General features: G+C 38.6%; 1 protein-coding gene across 5 annotated transcripts in view; it reads right to left on the bottom strand.

Moving 5' to 3' along the window:
- The window catches only part of CDK19 (cyclin dependent kinase 19), a 169,648-nt gene that overhangs the window by 118,105 nt on the left and 25,619 nt on the right, over window positions 1-25,924 (bottom strand). Inside the window, exons 2-4 of one of the 5 annotated variants that reach the window (XM_060419498.1) lie at window positions 14,890-14,951; window positions 3,650-3,820; window positions 2,361-2,448 (exon numbers count right to left, since the gene is read on the bottom strand). The exons of 1 other annotated variant lie outside the window; for it this stretch is intronic. The gene's annotated coding sequence lies outside the window, so the exon portion shown is untranslated. The remainder of the gene's footprint in view (window positions 1-2,360; window positions 2,449-3,649; window positions 3,821-14,889; window positions 14,952-25,924) is intronic. 3 more of the 5 variants (XM_027972369.3, XM_012182603.4, XM_027972370.3) reach the window with 3 other exon arrangements.

The following is a 25,924-nucleotide window of genomic DNA, read 5'->3' as shown; positions in this document are numbered from 1 at the left end:
GTGAACTCCAGGAGATACTGGAGGGCAGAGGAGCCTGGAGTGCTGCAGTCCATGGGGTTGCAAAGAATTGGACCAGACTTAGCAAACGAACCACCACCACCACCACCACCACAGGGTACTGTTATTATCTTGTACTCCTCTTATTAACAAATAATGTCAAATAATACCAGCACCTTCTTTATGTTTCATCTGTCATATATTTCATCTACTCATTCTCTAAACATCACCAAAGTACAGTAAAAGTCTATCTTATTCAAGCCAAGTATTCCCGTGCAACATGGAAATCTATTTTTTAACCTCCATTCTTTAGAAAGACTACTTTTATTTAATCTTTCTTAAAAATGATTTATTAATTAATATACTTCTCTTTCTCTAAACAATGTTCATTTTATACTATTTGTTTCATTCAGAATTCTAATTCAGATAAACATTTACTATTTCAAAAGCTCTAAAATAATAAAATTTCAGAAAGTCTTATTTATGGCAAATTCTTACTGCTCAGAAGTGATTTTAATTAAAACAAACATATCTGCAGTAACACTTTATGATTCAGGTATGAAAAATCGGGGCTTCTTTAGCGGTCTGGTGGTTAAGAATCCACCTGCCAATGCAGGGGACACGGGTTCAATTCCTGGTCCAGGAAGATTCCACACATTATGAGGTTGACTAAGCCCATGCACCACAACTATTTAGCCCGAGTGCCCCAGAGTCCACGCTCTGCAACAAGAGAAACCACCACAATGAGAAGCCAATGCACCACAACTAGAGAGTAGCGCCCACTCACCGCAACTAGAGAAAGCCCGCACCCAGCAATGAAGGCCCAGCACAGACAAAAATAAACAAATATCTTTTTAAAGTGTTAAGTTTAAAAGATGATGCTGTGAAAGTGCTGCACTCAATATGCCAGCAAATTTGGAAAACTCAGCAGTGGCCATAGGACTGGAAAAGGTAAGTTTTCATCCCAATCCCAAAGAAAGGCAATGCCAAAGAATGCTCAAACTACCACACAATTGCACTCATCTTACATGCCAGCAAAGTAACGCTCAAAGTTCTCCAAGCCAGGCTTCAACAGTACGTGAACCGTAAACTTCCAGATGTTCAAGCTGGATTTAGAAAGGGTAGAGGAACCAGAGATCAAATTGCCAACATCCATTGGATCATCGAAAAAGCAAGAGTTCCAGAAAAACATCTACTTCTGCTCTATTGACTAGGCTAAAGCCTTCGACTGTGTGGATCATGACAAACAGTGGAAAATTCTTAAAGAGATGGGAATACCAGACCACCTGACCTGCCTCTTGAGAAACCTGTATGCAGGTCAGAAAGCAACAGTTAGAACTGGACATGGAACAACAGACTGGTTCCAAATAGGGAAAGGAGTACATCAAGGCTGTATATTGTCACCCTGCTTATTTAACTTATATACGGAGTACATCATGAGAAACATTGGGCTGGATGAAGCACAAGCTGGAATCAACATTGCCGGGAAAAATATCAATAACCTTAGATATGCAGATGATACCACCCTTATGGCAGAAAGTGAAGAACTAAAGAGCCTCTTGATGAAAGTGAAAGAGGAGAGTCAAAAAAGTTGGCTTAAAGCTCAACATTCAGAAAAGGAAGATCATGGCATCCGGTCCGATCACTTCATGGCAAATAGATGGGGAAACAGTGGAAACAGTGGCTGACTTCATTTTTGGGGGCTCTGAAATCACTGCAGATGGTGATTGCAGCCATGAAATTAAAAGACGCTTGCTCCTTGGAAGGAAAGTTATGACCAACCTAGATAGCATATTAAAAAGCAGAGACATTACTTTGCCAACAAAGGTCCATCTAGTCAAGGCTATGATTTTTCCAGTAGTCAGGTATGGTCGTGAGAGTCGGACTATAAAGAAAGCTGAGCACCAAAGAATTGATGCTTTTGAACTGTGGTGTTGTAGAAGACTCGAGAGTCCTTGGACTGCAAGGAGATCCAACCAGTCCATTCTGAAGGAGATCAGTCCTGGGTGTTCATTGGAAGGACTGATGTTGAAGCTGAAACTGCAATACTTTGGCCACCTGATGCAAAGAGCTGGCTCATTTGAAAAGACCTTGATGCTGGGAGAGATTGAGGGCAGGAGAAGGGGACGACAGAGGATGAGATGGTTGGATGACATCATCGACTCAATGGACATGAGTTCAGGTAAATTCCGGGAGCTGGTGCTGGATGGGAAGGCCTGGAGTGCTGTGGTTCATGGGGTCACAAAAAGTTGGACACGACTGAGCGACTGAACTGAATCATTAGCAGATATTTAGTGTAAACCAATTACCTTATATAAACTACCATCTTCCTTTGAGAACTCATGATCTCAAGTTAGACTTACCTGCTACAGAAGGTAAAGTAACATGGAATGTCAGACTTTCCTTCAGAAATGCTTTACCAAGCATGTGCTATGTGCCAGGCTTTGTGCTCTAAGAACAGAAGAAAAAACAAGATGATTCTTTCCCTTGTGAACCTTTACACTGAGAAACACAAAAGCAAGGCATACAATCTGATAAGCACTATAACAGACGAATGTGCAAAGTACATCAGATAAAGAATGTTAAGCGTTTGGTTCTGGTGCAGGGAGTAGATAAAGAGGGATATTAGGTAAATAATTTTCAAAGGGAACATTCCAAGCTGACCTTGAAACATAAGCAGGATTTCATTAAACAAAGAAGAGGGGTCAGAGCCTTATGGTCACCAGAAATGTATGAACAAAGTTTGAAGAGTAAAATCCACATTATTCAAGAAATCAGCAGAAGACAGGTATAGCTAGAACCCAAAAGATGAAGTAATACATAAAAAGAGCAAAGAAGATGGAATTAGCATAGTCTTGTATGATATGCTAAAAAGATAGCATTTTTCCTGTATAATATGGGAAGCCATCAGAGGTTTTCAAGCAAGAGAAACATATGATCAAAAAAAAAAAAAAAAAGAAACATGATCAAGCAAGTATTCTCAATGAGACAGAATGTAAAATGAATCACAGGATTTAAGCCAGAGGTAGAGAGAACATTGTAAAAGTTCTAGGAAGGATTGATGAAGATCAAAATTAGAATAAATATGGTAAGAATGGAAGGAATCCATTCAAGAGGCCATCCAGATATAGTCTTATCTACTGTGGCCAAATATATATAGAAACATTGTACTTAAAGAAGTATTTGGTGAATAAATACATATTCACATATGTGTACATGTAAACAAGAGACTGCAAGGCAGAGAGATAGCTGAAGACTAAGGTTTCTGATCAGTGTGTTGGCTCAGTGAAAGCAAGGCTAGGTACCCCATACCTTCTACTCCCACTATTTCACACAAAGAACAGTACTGACAATGAGCCAGTGAGCAAGTAAAGGAAAATTCATTTTGGAGTGTAGATTTTAGGGTGACTACTGGATAGCCAGCAGAAGATGAACAAAAGGAAATAAAGGGCAATTTAGAAAACTTCATTACACAGGCAACTGTTAAAATCAGAGGAGTAAACGTGATCACAAAGAGAAAGAATACAGAAGAGAGCTGAAAGGTGGTGGCTTGGGATCTTTCACATCCTGGTGGTGGTGTTCAGTCGTTCAGTCATGTCCAGCTCTTTGCCTCCCCATGGACTGAAGCACACCAGGCTTCCCTGTCCTTTACCATCTCCCGGAGATTGCTCAAACTCATGGCCATTGCGTTGGTGATGCCATCCAATCATCTCATCCTCCTTTTGCCTTCAATCTCTCCCAGCATCAAGGTCTTTTCCAATTAGTCGGCTCTTCACATCAGGTGGCCAAAGTACTGGAACTTCAACTTCAGCCTGGCACCTACCTAATGTTAACACGCATATTGTTTACCAGAGTAAACTGACAATGCTCATGGGTGGAGGCGAAAGGACTCATGGGCTTTCACTGACCCAAATTTCACCAGTGGCCAAAGAACTTAAGATGATTAATAATGGGACTCATAACCTATTCACAGTAGCAAAGCCACAGGGGTTGGAAAGCCCTTCTCTACTGAATGCCACCCTTCAACAGGTTGTAGGAAACATCAGGATCCTTGATAATAGGCAAATCTAGATGCGAGACACTACCAGAAAATTGGTCTGCCTTCTAAAAAATAAAAACAAACCAAAAAGGACTCATAAAAAAGGTCGGAGAATCAGTCTACTCAAGACATGTAACAACAAATTATGCATGAAAACCTGGGCTAGATTGCGGTTCACATTAAAAACAGCTACAAGAATGTATTTTCAGGACACCTGGGAAATTTTAAACATAGACTAGATATTATATATTATTTTACTGTGGTAAATTTTCTTTTTTAATTACTTGTTTTAAACACAGGACAATGGCATCATGGTTATGCAGGAGAATATCTTCATTCTTAGGAGACATAGAAGTATTTTGGGGTAGCATGTCATGACAGTGGCAACTTAATTTCAAGTGGTTCTGTGACAACAAAAAATAATTTACATATATAAAAATAGTAAGAGAGAAAAAACATACAAAAATGATAACAGCTAAACCTAGATGGAGCTTATATGGGTACTAATTGTTCTAGAGTTTGAACTTTGAACGTCTCTGATTTTATAAAACCTTTTTTTTTTTAAACACTATTTATTGCTAAGTCTAAAATACTCAAACACCACAGCACAGTGACTGCCAAATCTAAACTGGAGTTTGTAGGGTTTTTTAAAGTTTCTCTTTAAGGGAGCATTTCAGCTCTATGGAGAGGTGTGATACATAACAAGATGGAGTATCTGGCTGGAGACCAATTTGTCTATGAGTCCAAACCAAGTGGACCCATATGGATAGCTTTTATAAAACCATAAATGGTAAAACCGAAGAAACCAGGCACAGACGGCTTTGTGGCATAATTAAACTGGACTCACTGCACTCATGGGGTTACTGCAAATTCTGACTAAACCTAATGAATTTTCAAATAATATAATTGTTCCCTTATTTATTTATGTACAAAACTTTTTTTAATTTAAAAAAAAAAAAAACGAGGGAAGCAACTAATAAACAGTAGTTCGAGAAGTAAAAAGAAAAATAGTGAGCTGCATATAGAAGCCAAAGAACGGTATCAAAAAGTAAATGGCAAAAGCATCAGATGCAGAAGGGAAGCCAAACCGGAAAGAATGGAGAGGAGGTGGTCATACCAACAGTCGTGGCAAAAGCATCAGATGCAGAAGGGAAGCCAAACCGGAAAGGATGGAAAGGAGGTGGTCATACCAACAGTCGTTGATGTTTCAAAAGAGCGTGATTAGCAGAGCAAAGATTTTGTTCAAACTTCTCTCAAAGGAAAACAAATAAACTGTACAAACTCTATTTTGTTATTACACTTACTTAAAATTGACTCATAGTCTCCCCCCTCTTTTGGAGATGGAGGAAAAATATCTTACTCATTTTTGTATATTTTTTAGGAGCTAACAAAGTACCTCACAAATAGCAGAAATTCAACATTTGTTGCACTGAAATAAACTTGTTTATTAGCCTTGATCAACTTAAAAAATATTTTTAGCATAACAGAAAATCTGGAAAATCTTCTTTTAAAATGGTCACTATAAAATTCTTGAAATCTCACTGTATGTTTGAAATTTCTCATAATAAAATATTGCCAAAAGTAAAAAAAAAAAAAAATACTGTATATCCTAAAGATAAAAAGAAAATATTTTCCAGGGAATAAAATTCAAATGACAGTAAGACTCAAACACTGATACTTATTGGAAATGCATGCATATTTAAAATTTCACCAGAAAGCAACAATCTCCTAGGAGAGAAGAAGAAAAATATCAGTATGTCGTCATTCTCTAGTCTAGCACCATCAGAACAGACAGAACTAGATCATCAGCCAGCTTCTTTAGTTACACTTTTAGATGTCAGTCTTCACAAAGTTATATCAAATTTTAAGTATCAATGAAAAATATTCAAAAGAGAAACTAGCAAGATATCAAAATCAACATTTAAAACTTAAATACATACACGTTTTTCACCATATTACTGCAAGTTCAGCCAAATCTAGACCACTGAGGAATCCTCTTTTGATAAGATTTAAGTTTTCGCATGTTTCTCCTGGCTGATCTTAAGTACCATGATAATAGAGAATATGATATTGTAATAGAGTAAGAAACATATACTGTGGGGTCTTCCTCCAGGGCTCCTGGATCACAGCTCCTAAAATATTTGTATTTTCCTAAGCAATTAGAGCATAGGAGCATCTTTTATTATTCATTTTTTAACTCACAGAATATCTCCAGAAGGATAAAAATAAAAGAAGCTCTTCAGTTATTCATAACAAACCCCTTTCAACCACATCTGAGTTTATGTTATAAAGGTGATTTTTGGAAAGTCCCTAGATAGCCCCTGGATGGGGACCGGCTGCAAGGGGAACAAACCAGGTGATTAGAACTTTCAGTGTCCCCTACTGCTGCCCCAAATGGGACCTGGGGATTTAATTATCCACAAATGGTCAGCAATTTCATCTACAATGTCTACGTAATGAAGCCTCCATAAAAACCCCTAAAGTACAGAGCTCAGAGAGCTTCTGGGTTAGTGAATAAGAGCCCATCCACTTGCTGGGGAGGGGCAGGCGGTTGGCACATCCGAAAATTCCATGGGAACATAAGCTCCTGTGCTTGGGACACAGACCTAACCCTATATACTCTTCATCTGGCTGTTCACTTGTACCCTTTAATATACCCTTTGTGATAAACAAGTAACCCAGCAAGTAAGCTGTGTTCCTGAGTTCTCTGAGCCATTCCAGTGCATGACTGAACCTGAGGAGGGGGTCGTGGGAACCTCCAGTGGGTAGCTGAGTGAGAGGCTGTGGGCAACTTGGGGACCCATCAGTTGCCACCGGCATCTGAAGAGGGGCAGTCTAGTGGGACTAAGCCCTTAATCTTGGGTCTGTGTCAACTCTGAACAGTTAGTGTCGAAACTGAGTTAAACCGTAGGATTCCCAGCTGGTGTCTGAGAACTGGTCAGTATGGGAAAAAAACCTATACATCTCTGGTGTCAGAAGTATTCTGGGAAGCATTCAGTGTAAGCAGAATTATGAATAGAGAGAAAAACAGCGTTCTTCCTTTCAGAGAGTCTATTCCTAACATAGTATCTTTGCTAGAATTCAAACCATTTGAACCATTATAATCCACAATCTCTGAAATATGGAAAAAGTGAATTCCTTTAAAGGACTTTACTTGAAACTTAAATCAACATGACATATATCATGAAGTAAAAAGTCAGCTATTAGTTATTAAGAATTAATTTCCTTTTAGTTTCCATATAGGTTGACCTGGACTAGTTTGTATAAAAACTCAGGTAAACCTAATAATCCATGTCAGATGATCCATTTCACAGAAATGTCAACCTAAGATCAAATTCTAGTCACTGAAAACCTAAAAAACTGAAAAACAAGAGGTTAGAAAAAGGAAGCTGTTGCCCAGCCAAGAACAAAAATATCAATAATAATGAGCCAATCAGCTTGTAATTTATGAGGGGGAAGAAAGCATATTTATTGTGTCATTAAATCATCTTTAAAATATAAAAAGTTATGCTGTCTACTATCCCAACACATTTATAGTAAGAATTATAAAAAATAGCTATATTTCTATAGTACTCAGTATGAGGTAGGCATCATTCTCAACTACATTAACTCTTAATCCTCATTAACAAGCTAAGGAGCTAGTACTATACTCTCTCCATTGTTACAAATGAGGACACTGAAAGCAGAGAGGTTAGATCATTCTAGATGACACAGCTAGTTAAGGAGCAGATCCAAGATTCACCTGAGTCAGTGCTTCTAGTCACTACAGCTTCATTTCTTCTCTCTCCCTTACTGGCGAAAAGGAACAGAATGTGTCAAGGCTCAGAGGCAAAAGAGGACAATGCATGTGAACCTTAGTAAAGCTGGTTTAGAATGGGGAAAGCAAGATAGAGCTGAAGGAAAACGAGGCAGAGCCAATTCAAACAGAACAGGTGAGCCACATTAAGGAAACTGGACTACATCCCAAGAAGAAAAGGATTTTAAGCAAACTGTGCTTTTGTGAATAGGTAGGAGGTGAGGAAAGAACAGGGAGAATAACATTAAAAGGTCTCTGCTATGCTGACCTAAATGGGTAGGAAATCCAAAAATGGGAGAGAGATGTGTATGTATAGCTGATTCACTTTGCTGCACAGCAGAAACACAACACTGCAAAGCAACTGTACTCCAATAAAAATTAATTAAATAAACAAAAAACCTCTGCAGTAATTTAAGAGATGACTACAGTCTAAATTAGGATGGTGGCAGAGGAAACAAAAGTAGATGGATCTGAAAGATAATTAGGAAACAGTATCAACACACAGAGGAACCAGAGATCAAATTGCCAACATCACTGGATCACAGAAAAAGCAAGAGAATTCCAGAAAAACACCTACTTTTGCTTTATTGACTATGTCAAAGCCTTTGACTGTATGGATCACAACAAACTGGAAAATTCTTAAAGAGATGGGAATACCAGACCGTCTGACCTGCCTCCTGAGAAATCTGTATGCAGGTCAAGAAGCAACAGTCAGAACTGAACATGGAACAAAAGATTGGTTCCAAATATGAAAAGGAGTATATCAAGGCTGTATATTGTCACCCTGCTTATTTAACTTATATGCGAAGTACATCATGTGAAATGCTGGGCTGGATGAAACACAAACTGGAATAAAGATTGCCGGGAGCAATCTCAATAATCTCAGATAAGCAGATGACACCACCGTTATGGCAGAAAGCAGAGAGGAACTTAGAGAGCCTCGTGATAAAAGTCAAAGAGGAGAGTGAAAAAGCTGGCTCAAAACTCAACATTCAAAAAAAGAAGATCATGGCATCTGGTCCCATCACTTCATGGCAAACAGATGGGGAAACAATGGAAACACTGACAGACTTTCTTTTCTTGGGTTCCAAAATCACTGATGGTGACTGCAGCCATGAATTTAAAAGACTCTTGCTCCTTGGAAGAAAAGTTATGACCAACCTAGACAGCATATTAAAAAGCAGAAACATTACTTTGCCAACAAAGCTCTGTCTAGTCAAAGCTATGGTTTTTCCAGTAGTCATATATGAATGTGAGAGTTGGACCATAAAGAAAGCTGAGCGCCGAAGAACTGATGTTTTTGAACTGTGATGTTAAAGAAAACTCTTGAGAGTCTCTTGGACTGCAAGGAGATCAAACCAATCGATCCTAAAGGAAGTTGGTCCTAAATTTTCATTGGAAGGACTGATGCTGAAGCTGAAGCTCCAATCCTTTGCCCACCTGACGCGAAGAACTGCGTCATTTGAAAAGATCCTGATGCTGGGAAAGACTGAAGGCAGGAGAAGGGAACGACAGAGATGGTTGGATGGCATCACCAACTTGATGAACATGAGTTTGAGCAAGCTCTGGGAGTTGGTGATGAACAGAGAGGCCTGATATGCTACAGTACATGGGGTTGCAAAGGGCCTGACATGACTGAGCAATTGAACTGAATTGATCAACAGAACATGTCGTTAGAAATGAGGAAGTAACAGTAAGAATGAGGGTCAGTTTTTTACTTGGTCAGCTGGGTGCCATACACTGAGTCAAAAAGAACAGACAAAAGCTTTTGTAAGTTGAAGTTGAGAGGACTGTGGTTCTGTCTAAATGAAGATGTCCAAAAGGCATGTGGATAAATCTATTGCTTAGAAGGAAGACATGGGCTAGGACAGAGTGTGAAAATAGAAATTAAAATTATGAGAGTAGCAAAGAGAAGAGAACCCTGAAGAACATTATTTAAGGAGAAGGACCCCACAGTATTAACAGTCTACATTATATGGTGCTTAACACGACTGGTGGTGACGGTGCAGTTGCTATGTCATGTCCAATTCTTGTGACCCCCATGGACTGTAGCCTGCCAGTTTCCTCTGTCCATGGGATTTTCCAGGCAAGATTACTGGAGTGGGTCACCGTTTCCTTCTCCAGGGGATCTTCCCTATCCAAGGAATGAACCGAGGTCTCCTTCATTGCAAGTGGTCTCCAGCATCGTAGGCAGATTCTTTACCAACTGAGCCACCAGGGAAACCCATGGCTGAGTGGTTTCTAATTATGTTACCATACTCTGGTCTTCCCAAATAAACACTAACTTCACTGAAAGCAAGGACACCATTGCAACTCCACAAATTTTAGCATGTTAAAGGCAATTTCTGGGGTACTTAACCACTGAGATATGGGAAAAGGCTAAATAGAATACACTTGACTTTAGGAAAGTCCTTTATTTTGGATTCCTTTGATCTTCCATTTTTCCTCCATGCTTTTAATCCCTCCGCACTTGCTGTACTGATCACTGGAACTCAGCAGACAAAGACGTCCTTGGCAACTGATGACACGAGGTTTACACAATGCTTCTGTGATCTATTCTCTCATCTTCAACAAACAATAAGCAAACTCAGTGGAAATTACCTCAAGAGAAAAATGGAGTAGTTCTTGTTTAAGGTAATAGACAGAATTTGTTCTATTTCATTTTACTACAACAGGAGAAATTTTTACATTTTTATATTACACTGTCAAATCACAAAATACTTGTTCTTTTTGGCCCTCAGTCTTTTCTACATTGACTGACCTTCCTGATCTCTCTTTGCCTTAGTCTTCGATCCATCAGACAAGGTCAAGCTTTCCAGAAATTTGACGAACTAGTTCTATCCTGAGGTCAAAGCTTTCTACTCTGCATTCAACAAGCACATTGCTATACACCTGACATTCATTATATACCACTCTGTAAAGTTACTTTTTCACAGTATGTGATTTAAAGAGCTTAACGTATGGAATTATACACCTATTATATCAAATCAGACAGCAAAGAAGTTACACATACTCTCATATTACCAGTTTTTACACCTGTTAACTGAAAATAATAACACTGCACAATTTTCAAGATAAATGAGATCATACATATAAAATGTCTAGCACAGTGTCCACTACCCACTTCTTCTACCCAAGAAGTCCATAAACAGGTATTTCAGTTGGAATGCTTAACAGAAATATAGGAATATGAGCTTCTGAGAAATGCATATCAGCAAAAATGGAACATGAAATTTGAAATTAACCTTTCCTAAATGGGTAATAAGTTTCCTGAGAGGAGGTATCATTATTATTTGTATCTTTGTAGCCATCACGATACCTTGCAACTGTCAAGTATCTGATTGACTGAATATATTAGAGGACTAATGCTATTGGTTTTCTGCCTTTTCTAATAAGATAGAGGTTTACAGTAAGAGTCTAAAAATTAAGTTTTTCATTCAACAAATAGTTATGCCAATTGTAGTGCATACTGGACACTACAAGGGTTGTAATAATATACTGAGATAATCTTTGCCCTAAAGAAGTTCACAAGAGAGTAAAGGAACTGATTCATAGTTACAAAAAATAAGGTATAATATGAAAAACTGCCTTAATTCCCTCATTTAAAATATTTTTACAACTGTCAATTTAATCCTATCTTTCTCAAAGAAATTTAGGTGAGGGAAAGGGACTGTGGGGAGAGAGAATGAATCCTCCTGTGGCCTGATATAAGCAATACTTTACATCGTCTATACTACTGATTAGGATAATCTACTGCAATTATCATAGCTCATGAAGAAAAACTGATGGCTTCCCCAATAAGATCAGGAACAAGACAAGACTATCTGCTCTCACCATTCCTATTCAAAATCATACTGGAAGTCCTAGCCAATGCAATAAAATGTGGAAGGAAATAAAAATTGCAGAGATTAAGGAAGAAATAAAAGTGTATTTGTATAACTGTCCGTGGAGAAAATCCCAAGAACAACAAGCAAACCCCTGGAACAAATAAACAATTATAGCAAGGCTGCAGGATGAAGGTTAATATGCAAAAGCCAAAACTTTCTTATACACCAGCATGAAAAGTTGGAACTGGAAATTAAAAACACAATTAAACATTTACAACAGCAGCTCCAAAAACGAATTACCTAGTTATGACTCTAACAAAACATGTACAGGGTCTATACAAGGAAAACTATAAAACTGAAGAAGGAAATCAAAAAAGAGCTGAGAGATATTCCATGTATATACCAAAGGCAGCCTAAAATTGTCCAGATGTCAATTCTTCTCAATTTGATCTACAGATTCAACATAATCCCAATCGAAATCCCAGCCAGTGTTTTTGTGGACATTGACAAACTCGAGTTGATATGGTATAATGGAGACAGTTTCTTACAAAAGTAAACATACTCTTTTCGTATGATAAAGCAATAGCACTCCATGGCATTCACCAAAATGAATTGGAAACTTATGTCCCCATAAAAATCTGCACATGAATGCTTATAGCAACTTTATTCATAACTGCCAAAACTTGGAAGCAACCATGATATGTTTCAGTAGGTGAATGGATAGATTAACTATGGTATACCCAGCTAATGCAGTGTTATTCAGCACTGAAAAGAAATGAGCTATCAAACCATGAAAAGGCATAGAGAAGAAGCTTAAATGCTTACTACTAAGTGAAAGAAGCAAAACTGAAAAGACTACAAACTACATGATTACAACTATGATGTTCTGAAAAGAGGAAGCTATACTGACAAAAAAATATCTGTGCTTGCTGGGGCCTCAAAGGAAGGCAAGGGTGAATGGATGGACCACAAGTGAGAGAGGACGGAAGGGGGCAGGGCACAGCCATTAAAAGAATGACACAGCCATACAGGGATATGACAAATACTGGTCAGAACCAACCAGGCCCAAGATGGAGGAAGATTCTACTCCCAGTCTGCCTGGAGCCTCACGACACACCCTTGCTATGCACCCACAGGCGCCATGGCAGTTCAGGCACTGACCGTGACAGGTCAAAACGTAGGTAGTGGCTGATTCCCAGAAAGCCCCAGTCCCTATCCAAGATAGACAGAATATTCTTCCCACTTTTTCCCACAGAAATAAACTGCCCCACTGTGAGGGGCCACTCTCGCTTTCTGAGACATTCACACTGTGCCTATGGAATATGTGTCTAAATAAACTTGCGTTCACTTCACTATGGCTTGAATTCTTTCCTGAGCAAAGCCAAGGACTCTCACTAGTCTGCCCATTCCAGAGACTTGCCCAAGACTTGTGACATGCCCATCCTCTTGTGCCCCATTCTCCTATAACACAGCGTATGTTTAGAGCAGTAAAATTACTCTGCATGATACTGTAATGGTTGATACATGCCATATATTTGTCAAACCTATAGAATATACAGCACAAAGAGTGAACTTTAAGGTAAAACTATGGATTTTAGTTAATAATAATGTAACAGTGCTGGATCAATTGCAGCAAACATACCCCTAAAGCAAGATGTTAGTCATAGGGAGATGGGGGTGGGAAGAAAGAGGCTGACGTGGTAAGGGGGCATATGGGAACTCTCTTTACTTTCCACTCAATCTTTCTGTAAAACTAAAACAGCTCTAAAAAATCAATTATCTTTGAGAAACTACTTTTGTAACCATTTCATCACATCCTTCTCACAGAAGTTGTGGGGATGAGGACCTGGGGAAGAGTCTTTCTGTGCCTTGATATGAGCAGTTTACTTTATATCTTCTGTGTTAGTGACTAGAAAATCTATTGAGATACTCGACTGATAACAAAATATACCCAGAAAGATTAAACAAATAGAAGGCTGCATAATTCAACAGCAGTGAAAACAGCGGACTAGCCTAAAAATGAAGTACGAAAGGGCCTTCAAGAAATTACTTCCAATCTATTGTTGGTAAATACAAAATATCCTCCAAATTGCCACTGACGAGAACCAAAGAAAGGAGAAAGGGCTTATGTGATAAAATTGCAGCTAACCTCAATAAACAGCCTGAAACCCCTCTAGTTAAGGAAAGCAGTATCTCTGAATAGGAAAAAAATGAAATAGTGAAACTAAGCTGACCATAAAATGGAATGACTCTGCGTAGGACACAGAGTAGATATTTAATAAATACCCTATATCACATAAGGTGTATGTCCTTAATATACAGTATAAGATGCAGCCGCTTGATATCAATACAAATATAATTTCAGGAAGACATAAGAAAACCATTCCTCTAATTCCTATTAGGAATCTATCTAAAAACTTATTAAGTTTAAGAATGCAACATTAGCTGCTATAGGTCTTAAAAAAAACCCTACACTTAAGTATCATCTGAATAAAATTCATAAATGGTTTCATAAGTTCAAAGAAAGTAATATCTATAATATCTGGCACCTAAATGGCAAAATATTTGTATTTTTTTTTAATCAAAGAAGCATTACCCAGGAAAGTTTTGTCATATTATTTTCTTAAAAATGACTCATTAAGAAGGTCTCCATAAAAACATATTTTCCAAAGAGTGGGATGTGTTTGTTTCTCTACTGAAACAAGAACTAACTTGAGGGAAGAGCACATTAACAAGTTCTGAAGAGAGGTAATTAGCATATTAGAAACAAAGATTTTTGGCACATGGGACCTAGAGCAAAAATGTCTGTCCTCCAGTCATGAGTCACCAACGAGGCTGCCTATTTACTGTGAAGCAATCTTTCAATAAAAGGAGCAGCAGGAAGAATACAGCATATGAATAACGATTTGGATACGTTCCCAGGAAGAAATCATAGTAAGACTAAGCCTGAGAAAGTTAGATAGCATGCACTATGCATTTTCCTTTTACTCTTACTCTTTGGTTAACAGCAGAGAGACTGAAATTTTGTCTGGAGTTCTATTCAAAGTTTTCCACTTTTTATGGATTTTAGTAATACTGAATAAAATTTCCAAGTATTAGCTTGGTTTACATTTTGTGAAAAGCACCATTATAAATTATTTTGTGATGACATCTGTGCAAAGCTCTCACCTGTCACATGCCCACCCCAGCACACACACACAATAACACCAGAAGGCAACACTCTGCTTTACCTTCTGCTGAAAAGTCTGCTACCTCCAACGCTTGAGGTCCATACACGAAGCCCTCCTGGAATCTATGAACACAGCAGAGGCAAAAGGCAGAGAAGTTTATGTAGATTTAGAGTTACACTGCCCAAAACACAAAATGCCAAACGCCTATCACAAGTCTATATATCTGCCAAGGAAACCAGATTTGGGACTTGACAATGACTGAATCAATAATATATTGGTATCATTCAGAGTTTATTACACATTACACAACTAATTATGTGGGAAAAAAACCCCAAAAGTTAACTAATTATAATTCTGTAAGGTGAAATTATAATTCAAAAGTTAACTAATTATAATTCTCACCAATATAGGTGATTTACACTATCAAAAATCCTAACAAAATTTTTAAAATCACGTGAGAGAGCCAATATAAGGAATATATAAGAAATTAAGTAGAAAAATATACTTCACATAATGAACTATGATAGACTCAACAGCTTAGAACCAGAGACTGTTCAGAATATAGGAGAAAAATAATTAAAAACAGACCTGCAGAGGGGGAAGGGGAAAAGTAGACTGTAAAGATACTCTAATGCCAAGATTTAATTTAAGTCTGACAGCAATGCTGAAATGAGCCAGATACTACATATGCTAGGCAGTATGGGGGAAATCTACCTTGTTCGAATAGTATAAAATAAATATAAGCATGAAACACGAAGTTCTTTTCAGAAAACATTCATGTAAAAGATTAAGAACTTAATCAGGTAAAATACATAGATCTCAGATTTCATTTCATTCTTTACAGATACTGGGCTTAAGGACTACAAAATGCAGCTGGTATATGAGAAAAGGAGTCAGATAAATTTTACTAGCTATTAAATTTAAAAGAGGGAGGCATGTTATCTTCATGTAATATCAAAAAATCCTTTAAATATCATCAAATAATTAGGAAAAAAAGAAAAGTATTATTTTAAAACATTATAATATGTGAAGAAAGAAACACTGCCTTGAGGTCAGGTGGCTTGAATTCAAGTTCCAGCTAAATCATTTAACTGCTTTGTGACATCAGACAGGTCACGTAATCTCTCATATAACTAGAGTTGTTCAGTGAGGACCTTACCTCTCCAACCTGTACTGACTTCACTCTCTCAGACTTCTACTATCAAATGAAATGTGGTATTATAATCACAGAATGTTACATTTTACAAAAATGTTATATCAAGTGCATTTGACATAAATTAACAACAAAAGTTGTTAACTAAGAAACAGAGGGAATATCTGGAAAAAGAAACAGCAACCCACTCCAGTGTTCTTGCCTGGGAAATCCCAGGGACAGAGGAACCTGGCAGGCTACGGTGCATGGGGTCGTGAAAGAGTCAGACACGACTTAGCGACTAAACAACAACAGAGGAAACATAAAGTGCCAAGCCAAGAAATCTGGGCAGCTGTATGGGCAAGGAAACCCAAAGATGCAAAGCAAAAGGGCTGAGCTGGTCAAAAGAGCCTAGAGTAGTTGACAAGGCTAAATGCCTGCCAGAAGGTCACAGTTCCCAAAAGATGGTTATATCATATTACTAATTCAGCAATTTGCCGAGCACTCTCTGCCTCAGATGTACGTTCTCTTAACTCCCAAAACAACCTTATAGACTACACCCTCCTCTAAGTTAGTGCTTGTGACATTTTAAACTAAAGACCCAAGACACAGTAACTTCCTGTATATCACATATATTTTTTAAAAGTCAAAGAGATAAGATCTCACCTAATAAAACAATTATGCGGAAAAGGCTTATATAGGATGTATGAGCTAGTCACTGTCCTAAAGCTCTACAAGTACTAACTCATTTGGTCTTCACAACTTTGAGATAAGTTCTGTTATTATCCTCACTTTACAGATGAAGAAATTGACACACAGGGAGCTTAAGAAACTTGCCTAAATGCACAAAGCCTGAAGCGGCAGACCTGCAATCCAAACCCAGACTGTCTACTTCTAGACTACACTTTTAGTCGCTATATCATTCGGACTTCTATGAAATTAAAATCACACAAACCAAGCACTTAGCTATATGTAAAAAACAATTTAAAAATGTTAAGTATTCAATCACGTTGCATTTGCAACATTTCCTTGGAAAATTAAAATTCAAATGATGGTTGTACAAAACATGTTTAAAAAATGAGAAATGCTTACAACATAAAACCAAAAGAAAAAATTCAAAAAAAATTTAAAGGCCTGAAAAAGACTGAAAAACCTATATCCAAATAACATTCAACTAATATTTTTATTACAGTAGCAAAATTGAGTGATTCTGTTTCCCTTTATTAAGACTTACTGCCATGTGATTACACTAAACTCACTCTTTACTATTTTTAAATCTTAAAAAAAAAAATTCAATACAATGGATACTAACCCAAACCCATTAGGACAGCTATTAATACTATCAAAAAAATTTTTTTCAAGGACTAAAACAAGTGTTGGCAAGGATGTGAAGAAACTGGAACCCTTGTGTACTGTTGATAAGAATGTAAAACGGTGCAGTTGCTATAGAAAACAGTATGGCAATGCTTCAAAAAATTAAAAATAGAATTATCATTCAGAAATTCCACTTTTGGGTATATAGCCCAAAGATTTAAAAGTGAGGCTTCTCAAAGAAATATCTGTACACTCATGTTCATAACAGAATTCACAATAGCCAAAAGGTGGAAGCCACTCAACTCTTCACTGACAGGTAAGTGGATAAACAAGATACACACACACACACACACACACACACACACACACACACACCACAATGGAGTGTAATCAGCCTTGAAAAAGAAAAGCCTGCACATCACTACAACATAGAATAATCTTGAGGACATTATGCTAGATAAAATAAGGAAGTCTCCAAAGTACAAACACTGCCTGATCCTTCGGTACCTGGGGTAGTCCAATTCATACAGATAGAAAGTAGGGGCTTCCCAGGTAGCTCTGCAGTAAAGAATCCACCTGCCAATGCAGGAAAGTGGGATAGTGTTTGCTATGGGCTGGGTAAAGGGAAAAACTGGGGAGTTATTCTTTGGTATAGGGTTTCAGTTTTACAAGATGAAAAGAATTTTGTGGCTAGATGGAAGTGATGGTGGCACAGATAATGCATTCAACATCAGTGTATACTTAAAAAGATTAAAGTAGTGAGCTTGATTTTATATGTCCATATGGCATCACAAGTCTTTAAAGCAGTAATAGGTGCTAACTGTGTAGCATCCAAAGATATGTATAAAAAATTATGCTCTTTCATCTTCCAGAAAAACTAATGTAAACCCCTTTTTAACGTACGATTGCTATACAGTTGAAAAAGTATACTCTCTCTGTGTATATATATATATTTAAAGTGATTTCTATCAAGGCCATGCTTAACCAATGTTAATCGTCCTCAGTACTCCTTGGTGGCTCACTGGTAAAGAATCTGCCTACCAATTCAAGAGATGAGGATTCGATCCTTGGTCTGGGAAGATCCCCTAAGGAAGGAAATGGCAACCCACTCCAGTACTCTTGCCTGGAAAATCCCAGGGACAGAGGAGCCTGGCGGGCTACAGTCCACGGGGTCTCAGAAGAGTCAGACACAACTTAGTGACTAAGCAACAAAGCAACTTAATTTTACTAAATGTTTAATTGGAAAAAGAAACTTTTTAACTAAAAGGTTAAAATAATTAAAGCATAATTTTTTGCTCCAAGAACTTCAGAGTTCTTGTAACAAAATATCAATTTAAATCCTCCAGATTTCCCAGCAGAAGAGCTTAAAGATTACATTCTCATATTTTAAGAATGCCAGTCAAATCTCTTTTGTAAGACATTATACATGTACTACTACTTAGGTATTATATTATATTGGTCTCCCTACTTCTGTTCTCAGTCCTTTTTGTTGCACACGTACCATATACCTGGTACATATATACCATATACATGGCTGCCTACCATATACCCATTCTCCCTTCCTGTTACTTAGTAACAGATCCTAGTTTTATTCTAGGCAGCATGTACCCAAGTAAGGGTCTATACATCCTAGCCTTCCTCACTGCTGCTGCTGCTGCTAGGTCGTGTCCAACTCTGTGCGACCCCATAGATGGCAGCCCACCACCAGGCTCCCCTGTCCTTGGGATTCTCCAGGCAAGAACACTGGAGTGGATTGCCATTTCCTTCTGCAATGCATGAAAGTAAAAAGTGAAAGTGAAGTTGCTCAGTCGTATCCTACTGTTCCTGACCCCATGGACTGCAGCCCACCAGGCTCCTCCGCCCATGGGATTTTCCAGGCAAGAGTACTGGAGTGCTAGGACTGGTAAATGAGCTAGAAGTGGAAGTCACTGGATCGGACTTTCGGGAAAGCTACTGAAAGGGGACTGATCACTGATCTTTCTAACATGCAAATCATAACTGTCAAAATCCTTATCTTTCCACATAGGCCCTTCATAACTTCTTTGGCCTCTACTTATTTCTGAAGCCTTACCTTAGCCTTAAGCTCCAGCCATAAAGAACCACATGTAGGATGGGGACTATCATTAATAATACTGTACTGTATATGTGTAAGTTGCTAAGGGAATAGATCTTAAAAGTTCTCATCATAAGAAAAAAGAATTTTGTACCTATGGATTGTTGTTCTTCAGTCACTAAGTCAAGTCTGACTATTTTGTAACCCCATGGACAGCAGCTCGCTAGGCCCCTCTGTCCATGGAACTTTCCAGGCAATGATACAGCAGTGGGTTGCCATTTCCTTCTCCAGGGGATCTTCCCTACTCAGGAATGGAAACTGATTCTCCTGCATTGGTAGGTAGACTCTTTACCACTGAGCCACCAGGAAAGCCCCTGGTGATACGATAAAAAGAAAGAGAAAATATGTATTCTGCACTTAGGATATAGTATACTATCCATGCCATTACATTAATTTTATTAACTGTGTCATCTAAATTGTCAAAATCCCAAAGGTTCCTAAGTGTATTATATCATTTACTATGAAAGGTATATCAAAACTTTTCTCTTACATTGGGAAAAAAAAAGAAACAAAGAGAACCACTTGTAGCCTTTGCACAAGCTGCTTGTAATACCCTTCTCCTAAACCTTTCTCCATCCATCCCTCAAGCCTCAGCTCCTACAAAAAGCTTTCTTACTGCACCCATCACATACATAAGTACAGACAACACATTTGTGCAACAAATATGAATAGACACTCTTCCTACTTTTACTGCTGACTACTTGTCATGTATGGATGTGAGAGTTGGACTATAAAGAATGCTGACCACCGAAGCATTGATGCTTTTGAACTGTGGTGTTGGAGAAGACTCTTGAGAGTCCCTTGGACTGCAAGGAGATCCAACCAGTCCATCCTAAAGGAAATCAGTCCTGGTTGTTCATTGGAAGGACTGATGTTGAAGCTGAAACTCAAATACTTTGGCCACCTGATGCGAAGAAATGACTCATTTGAAAAGACCCTGATGCTGGGAAAGATTGAAGGTGGGAAGAGAAAGGGATGATAGAGGATGAGATGGTTGGATGGCATCACCAACTCAATGGACATGAGTTTGAGTAAACTCTGGGAGTTGGTGATGGACAGGGAGGCCTAGCATGCTGCGATCCATGGGGTCGCAAAGAGTTGGACGCAACTGAGCAACTGAACTGAACTTTTCCTGTACAGGTACTACTGTACTCTCCAATTATAAGGTAATTTTGGTTTTCTTATCTGCTTTTGTCACTAAAGTGAAAGTCCCTAAGGACAGAGACCATCAGTAATTCTTTGGCTTTCCATAACCCTTAGCACAGAGTCTAGAATACAAATTCAGTAACTGTTGGGTGAGTCAGTGAAGTTCAGAGAGACGGCCATTCTTAAACACTTCAAGAATTTCATGTTCTCGAACACTTAAAGCCACACTCTTGCCTCCATTTCCAATCACAAAAATTCTGATATCAAAGAATACATTAGAAGACATGATATGAGAAAGCTTAGAAGAGATGGCATTTAGATTTTTAAGGAAAAATGAAAATTAAGAAAAAGAGAGATTTAATTTTAGTGCCCACTGGACAGCCCCGTCCTGGAGAAGAGCATGGCAACCCAGTCCAGTATTCTTGCCTGGAGAATCCTCATGGACAGAGGAGCCTAGCAGGCTACAGGCCATGGGGTCACAAACATTGGACACAACTGAGCGACTAAGCACAGCACAACACAGACAGTCCCGTATCAGCTTCCTTACATTTAATTATTTCAACCCTCACAAAGTTTCTATGAGATAGTTCTTAACCTCATTTTAAAGGCTAAGAAGTACATAATTTGTTAAATAGCTAGGCTCTGACTACTTCTAACAACTGATATTCATTACATATTAGCTCTTAAAACTTTTAGATATAAACATAAAATACAGTGGCCAAGAGAGAATTAGCAATAAATAACTTACCAATTAACTTAGCTTCCATATGCTTTATCACTATTTACAACAGTTTAGCTGAGTTACAAGGAAGCCAGTTTTTAAGTGATGAGGATGAAAGCGCATGACTGACAGAATCAAAATTCAAACTTTCTGAAATAAGCTTTAAAGCATAAATAAAAACTAACAGCAAAATTTCAGAGTAAATCTTTCTCATTACAATCTTCATTCATCCCCTCCAGTATTAAGTAAGAGAATACACTGCAAGGGACAATGTCTCTCCTAAATTCTAGGTATGTCTAACAATCCCAATCAGTGACCCTGAGGGAAAGTCTATTTCTCACCACGTAATATTTAGAATAATACCTTAGATGAGTAACTACATCCATTAAAAGGTTAGTAAACATAGTGAATAACAGAGTCTAAACAAGAAAATAACTCTAGGGAAAAAATTAACCTAATGTTGTGATCTTAGGATTCGACAATCCTTACCCAGATCTTCTCAAACCTCAAAAAGAGATGTATTATTATGACAGTGTGTGTATTCACGCAATTCTTTTTAAGAGGTTCATGAAAGGACATAACATAAAACTAAACAAGAAGTGCCCCAAAATGGTGGCACAAGGCATTTCAGTTAGATAAAGGCTCCTGACAGTGAGGATGGTTTAATGCAAAGATGAATAATCAAAAAAGTATTAAATTTCCTCCTATGGGAATACTTAAATATTCAGGAAATTTTATCTATATGAAAGTTCATGTTTAATCCTATCTGAAAACAAAAGAGGTTGGCATCAGCAACCTGTGTCTTTTTTACCCAGGACCAAATGCAAATGCCTTAGTTCAGTAACCCCCAGCCATTAAGCCACCAATCATCTTTCCATTACCTGGATACTGAAGATCCTTCACTGGCTCCCAGCACTCAAGTTCAGTTCAGTTCAGTCGCTCAGTCATGTCCAACTCTCTGCGACCCCATGAACCACAGCACGGCAGGCCTCCCTGTCCATCACCAACTCCCAGAGTTTAACCAAACCCATGTCCGTTGAGTCGGTGATGCCATCCAACCATCTCATCCTCTGTCATCCCCTTCTCCTCCTACCCTCAATCCCTCCCAGCATCAGGGTCTTTTCCAATGAGTCAGCTCTTCACATCAGGTGGCCAAAGTATTGGACTTTCAGCTTCAACGTCAGTCCTTCCAATGAATATTCAGGACTGATCTCCTTTAGGATGGACTGGTTGGATCTCCTTGCAGTCCAAGGGACTCTCAAGAGTCTTCTCCAACACCACAGTTCAAAAGCATCAATTCTTCGGCGCTCAGCTTTCGAGTCCACGCTAATATTGCCTTGCTATGCATACTATTATACAACATAGAACAGAGGTTTCCCACTGAATTCTATAGCCCTGTTCCCAATAGCTTAGACACACAGCAAAACCTGGTTAAAGTCAGATCCTACTCAAAGACCCAAACAATCCTTAATTCAGGGTCAAAGAACCCCTGCCAACAACTTGCCCAAATGCCTCTCTCATCACACTCTGATCCCAATTCCTCGGAAATAAATTGAAAGATTCCAAGAGGAATCTGTGAAATATAAAAGCTAATGCTACAGTTACACAATAAAACAGAAGCAACTTCTTAAAGGACACTCCTATCCTCAGCTATTAATAATTCAAGGGAAAAACACAATTAAGAGAAAAGGATGTGATATAATAGCTCTTATTTGTCAAAACAGAATTCTTACTTTTACACTCCCTTTCTAAACAAACCTGTAACTACAAGAAGAAAATAAGAAGAAAAGATACACTTTCCACTCTGGAGTCATACAGATGGGAAAACTGCTATTTTTCCTTTTATACCACCTCAGTGACCCCAAAATTTGGACCCAAGTTCTGGCAATCCACTCAGCTACCTTCCTGGCCATTTTGGGGGTGTGAAGACTCCCTATCCCCACTCATCCAACTGATCACTGAATCCCACCTGTTCCCTAAATATTTTATCTTCCTCCTAGCTTTGTCCCGTTTTAAAAACTGTTTATTGTATACTGGACTATCACTGAGTTACAGTGCTGTGTCAGTTTCGGGCATGCAGCAAAGTGACTCAGTTTCACATATACACATATCTATTCTTTTTCTAATTCTTTTCCCACTTAGGTTATTACAGAATACTGAGCAGAGTTATCCATGCTAGTAGGTCCTTGTTGGTTATCTCTTTTAAATATCGTAGTTTGTACCTGTCAGTCCCAAACACCTAATTTATCCCTCCCCCTCCCCATTTCTCCCCTCTGGTAACCTTAAGTTTGTTTTCTAAATCTATTGAGTCTATTGAGTCTATTTGTTTTGCAAATAAGTTCACTCGTTTTTGTTTTTAGATTCGGCATATAAGCGGTATCGTGGTACTTGCCCTTCTCTGTCTGATCGAGCCCACCGGGTATGACCATCTCCAGGCCCATCCAATGCTGCAAATGCAGCTTTACCCTCCTTCCATCCTCACTGTTGCCTCTAAGAAGCAGGTCCTCATGTTCCGTTCACCTGGAACTCTCTAATAGCCTCCTGTTTCACTCTTCCTCTTCTCCTGTCCTCTCCACCACCCACACTGCTACAACACTAATCATGAAATTCCATTCAACAAGGCTACACACCCAACTGTCAGCAGTGGTTATCTCTAGTGAATGCCTACATTTCTGTGTTATTTGTTTGCATTTTAGAACAAGCAAGTGTCCCTTTTACAATCAGAAAAAAATTTTTATTATTTCCATTTGGGGGAACTATTAAAGTCTATTCCATTTGGAATCCAATATCCCACTTTAACATCACGTTAAAGGCCACATTCTTGAGCCAGGCAAAGGATAATCCTGCTCTGCCTTTCTCCGACATATTTCTAACCTCCATCCCTAGTACATACTGAATACTTTAGCCATCCTGAATTACTTGCTGTTATGTTCCTTGATACCCTAATTTTATACACAGTGGAAGCATCCTCCATTTGGAATACAGAAATGCAACAATAATCTTGAGTCTGTTCCTAATAATCTAACTGCCTCTCACTAATTCTGTTGTTCAGTTGCTCAGTCATGTCTGACTCTTTGCGACCCCATGGACCGCAGCACACCAGGCTTCCCTGTCCTTCACCATCTCCCGGAGCTTGCTCAAATTCATGTCCATTGAGTCAGTGATGCCATCCAACCATCTCATCCTCTGTCGTCCCCTTCTCCTGCCTTCTATCTTTCAAAGCATCAAGGTCTTTTCCAGTGAGTTGGCTCTTCCCATCAGATGGCCAAAGTACTGGAGTTTTAGCTTCAGCATCAATCCTTCCAGTGAACTTTCAGGGTTGATTTCCTTTAGGACTGATTGGTTTGATCTCTTTGCTGTCCAAGGGACTCTGCAGAGTCTTCTTCAGCACTAAAATTCAAAGTCATCAATTCTTTGGTGCTCAGCCTTCTGTATGGTCCAATTCTCACATCTATACATGACTACTAGAAAAACCATCGCTTTGACTATACAGACCTTTTTGGTGAAGTAATGGCACAAACAAAATTTTGTATGCACCAGGACCCATGAGAAAGGAGCAGTGACCCCACAAGAGACTGAGCCAGACTTTCCTGTGAGTGTTTGGGAGTCTCTGGCAGAGGCATGAGTCAACAGTGGCCTGCTGTGGGGTCAGGGACACTGACTGGCATAAATCCTTTTGGAGGAGGTTGCCATTACCCCTACCATTTGGCCTCAGGGAGGGAACACAGCACCACCCATCAACAGGAATTGGATTAAAGATTTAATCCAATTTACATCTTTAAATTTAAATTACTGAGCATGGCCTTGCCCACAGAGCAAGACCTAGTTTTCCCCAAAGCCAGTCCCTCCCACCAGGAAGCGCCCACTAATAGTTATGTCATTAAAGAAACAACAGGTTTGTTTACCTCATCGTGCACCACATAATTTCTAACTGTAGCCTACAGTCCCACAGTTGTACCAACACACTAAATTCTTTCCTTCTAACCAGAAAGAAATTGCTGTTTTTAAAAGGATAAATAAGACGGCACTTTGCATCCATAGTCTAAGAGATGAGATGGGAAGAGGCATGATGCAGAGCGCTAAATCTGGGTAGGGGGATTGAAGAGTAGAGAAAAACAGGTCAAGTACCCTGGATAAATTTGCAGCACAACTTCTTGCAGAGTGGAACAGCTATATCTCAAGTGTTATAAATCTTCATCAAGTAAAGGCATAATAAAGTTAAACTGGAAAACAGTACAAGTATTTATATTATTTCCCTCCTTCTTTTAGCATGAAAATTCAAAAGTTGGCCACTTTTTCAAAGCACATAATTGGATTTACCTTCCTTCAGTTTCTTCTACTATGTAAACAAGTACAAACAACCATATGGAAATTACAGAGACTGTATGTAACTTAATGAGATCTCTTCTTCTAATTATAAATTACATATAATTCTCTTTCAAACCGCATAAAACAGACACAAAACCCAGATTTTTAAAAATATAAACCAAACACATGAAAGAAAAAAAAAGAAGACATTCCTTTCATTTGATTGTGTAACTGGGTCACACGAAACCAGCAAACAGCATTACCCAATACACATTTCTACCCAGAGAAATAAATGAAGAAAAGTTAGGGAAAGAGGGGTGAGGACAAACAAAGCTTAATAGGCTGCAGGAGCTAAGGGGCA

The sequence above is a fragment of the Ovis aries genome, chromosome 8 (assembly GCF_016772045.2).
Source record: "Ovis aries strain OAR_USU_Benz2616 breed Rambouillet chromosome 8, ARS-UI_Ramb_v3.0, whole genome shotgun sequence".
NCBI classification, from domain to species: domain Eukaryota; kingdom Metazoa; phylum Chordata; class Mammalia; order Artiodactyla; family Bovidae; genus Ovis; species Ovis aries.
This window is presented reverse-complemented; position numbering and strand designations above follow the sequence as displayed.